Raw genomic sequence first — 3,413 nt, forward strand, 5'->3', positions numbered from 1 at the left:
TATAAGAGACAGGAGAGAGAGAGAGAGAGAGAGAGAGAGAGAGAGAGAGAGAGAGAAAAGGAAGAGAGACAGAGACAGAAGCAGAGACAAAGAAAGAGAGAGAGAGAAGGAAGAGAGAGAGGGAGAGAAAGGGAGTGAGAGGGGGGAGAGAGAGAAAGATTGGTTATAGGTATCACTATTGCTTTTTTTAAAGAGGCCGGAGAACATGGGATTTATCAACAGTCATATAGCCAGTTAAGTGTAAGTAGGAGATTAGATTCCAGTTCATTAAATCCTTCTAATACTCCAAGCTCCAAGCCCCCATCATTCACTACTTGGGTGATTTTAAGTGTCTCTTGGTCTCTGGGCCTCAGTTGCCTCATCTGTAAAATGAGGGGGGTGGCCTTTATAAATTCTACAGTCTAATTGATTAAACCATAAGACAATCACCCAAGGCCATACACTCACAGATACAGGTATACACAATCACACACCCAAAACGCATAGACAAAACTGGAGATACTAACTATCCACAGATACAAAAATTCACAGAGCCAGGCATACAAACACTGCCAGGGTCAGAACCAGAGCCAATACCCAACCATACCAAAAAACACCCACAGAGGCCCTCTGCTCCCACCATTCCAGAGGGGAGAAACCACCCACCCTCCTGAGCTTGATTCCCAAACTAGTTAAACCTCATTTCTAAATTGAGCCTCTAATTGGGAAGCTTTAACCCCTCCCTGTCTGGTCTTATAGTCCTGGCCCCATTTGGCAAGGGGGAAGGGGTGGGGGAAGGAAGAGGAAGGGGAAAGGGTGGGGATTGTTCTCCACTGCTTAGACTAGCTCCCAGGGCTTCAGGCTGCCCCTTTGGGACCGGGGAAGCTGGAAACCAGGACTAGGGATCATCAGATTCAGAGCTGGGAGGAGCCTGAGAAATCCAGTCCAACCCTCTCATTTCATAGATACGAAAACTGAGGCCAAGAGTTGGGGAAAGAACTTGCCCAAGGTCACATTGGTGGTTAGTGTTCCAGCTGGGAGTTTTCTGAACCCCAAGTCTGGGTTCTTTCTATTTGCCATTGAATTCTCTCTCTCTCTTTTTCCATTGAAATTAATCACAGAAATTAGCCTGGAAGCTTCAAGATCCTCCCTCAGTTCCAAGGTCCTTCTTCAGAAACTGGGATCCCCTCGGGGACCTCTCAATGGTCCCCTTCACAGGGAGGGTATAGGGGAAAGAAGAGCAGAGTCAGACCCTCCCCTTGGGGGTCCCTACTATCACCCCAGCCCTGTGGATCTGCCTGCCTTCCCACTGCTCAGATCTCTGCCTTGCATCTCTCCCTCCTCCCCCATCTTTCCTCTCCTCCCCCTTCCCCCAGCTCCTGGACCCTGAACCTCCTAACTAGAGATGCCCAGGCTCCCAGACCTCCCCACCACCACCCTCTTATTCTCCAAATGCCAAATCCTAACCTCTCAATTCCATCCCACTCTCTTCTGTCCTTCTGTCCTCGGCTCCCACTCCTCTGCCCATCTGTCTCTGCCCCTTATCCCAGCCCCATTTATAAGGCCACAGGATCTAGTGCTGGAAGGGACCTACCTAGTCTGCCTTTCTAAGTTTACAGATGAGGAAACTGAGACCCAGAGAGGCCAAATAACTTGCCTAAGGTTAGAGAGCTGGCTGAGTGCCTGAGCTGGGATTAAAACTCCAAACTGGGTGCTCCATCTCCACCCCCGCCCCAACTACTTCTCCTTTTGTAGTCCAGTGGCTCCTCTCTTGCCCCTCCTCGGCCCTCCTGTCCCCCCCCCCCAAAACCTGCCCAGGGGTGTGACTGTGTGTGTGTGGATTTGCTCTCCCAGGTCGGTGTGAGTGTGGACGTGGGAGTGCGTTTGGAGTGGGGCTTTTGAAACTGTAGGAAAGAGCTTTTCAAGTTCTCCAAGTGTATTTTATTTCTGCTCTTTAAGTTAACACTTTCCAGCCCGAAGTGCTCCCCACCTCCACTTCCCCCTTCGAGCCTCCCTCACCTCCCCCTGAGCAGGGAAATTTCCAGACCTTTCTCCTTCACCACCAGAGGGTGGGGAGGCCTGGCAGACTGGAGCCCCATGCCGTGGGGGGAGGGAAGGACAGCAGCTCCCCACCCCCTTGAGTTCACAGTGTCCCAGCCTGGTGCCAGCTGCCAGGATCCAGATGGGTTTGGCCCTCAGGGCTGGGGCTGGGGCCAAGGGTGGGGGTGGAGTGGGGGCCGAGGCGGCCAGCAGCCCCTCAGTGGAGACATCTCTGCCTGTACCCCCCCCCCCCAGCCCCACCTCCCACCGATAGCAGCCAGCCTCTGTGCCCCAGGGCCCCAAGGGGAGCCCAGCCTTACCCAGAGCCAGGGCTCTTTGGTGCTGTGGCCGTAGGGGGCTGGGCAGTGTCTGCTTTAGATGCCAGGCTCCGGGGCTCCACCTGGCTAGCCAGAGGGCTCCTCGGAGCTCCCACTGAGCCTGGCTTTCTCCCACAGAGCTAGTTTCTATGGTTTCGGTTCCTGGGCCCCGTAGAAGCAAGGCAGAGGAGGCCCCTAGGGCCAAGGGTTAAAGCCTCTCTCCCAGTACCCCAACCAACGCCCTCCTTCTCCCCTCAGGCTGAGGGGTGGCTCCTCTCACCTCCCACTGGCTGCAACCATAATAATGATGATAATAATAACAGCATAATAATAACCAGCTGCCACGAAGTAGCCTCGCCTGGAAGGATCATCTGGCCTTTTGGTGGGCCCAGAGAGTTTGGGGGCAGCCCTAACAGTGGGCTCTGAGGATGCTCAGCAGCCCCCCAGAGAAGCTTGGGTTGGGGGGGGGGTGTCCAGATAGGCCTGGGATTCGTCACTTTTTTGTGCGGTGAAGCTCTTTGACAAGTCTGTCAGTTCTATGGACCCCTTCTCCGAATAATATTTACTGCCTATTTTCTTCTTCTAAATTTCAGCTAGAGATTAATGAAAATAAAATCTTTTTTTTTCCCCACCCAAGAACCTTTTTAGGGTCTGAATCCCAGGTTAAGAACTTGAGATAAGGCAGTGGGGGCTAGGAGCCCCGTGGGTCCCACCCCACAGCCTCCTGCCCAAGAGATGATGGGGCCAACGAGGGGTTCAGCCTTGGGGAAGACTGGATGGGAGCCCAGGAAGGTGTGTATATATGGGGGGGGGGCGCCCAGACGTGGCTGGCTCAGGATAGACTTGAGAGCTGCCAGGGGACATCACGCCACTGCGGGTGGGGTGCCCCAAGGGTGACGTGCTGTGGGTGGCGGTGGGGGCGGTCTCAGAGGCAACCCGAGGAGGGGCTCTGGGGTCCAGCTCCGAGCGACTCCCTTTGTGCCTATAAATAGGGCCTGACGTGCTATGGGGCTGAGGCCAGCTCCGCTCCAGAAAATACCACGTGACCGTACCCCCTTCTCTCCCTCCCCCCTCCCC

Source organism: Gracilinanus agilis, chromosome 1, assembly GCF_016433145.1.
Source record: "Gracilinanus agilis isolate LMUSP501 chromosome 1, AgileGrace, whole genome shotgun sequence".
NCBI classification, from domain to species: domain Eukaryota; kingdom Metazoa; phylum Chordata; class Mammalia; order Didelphimorphia; family Didelphidae; genus Gracilinanus; species Gracilinanus agilis.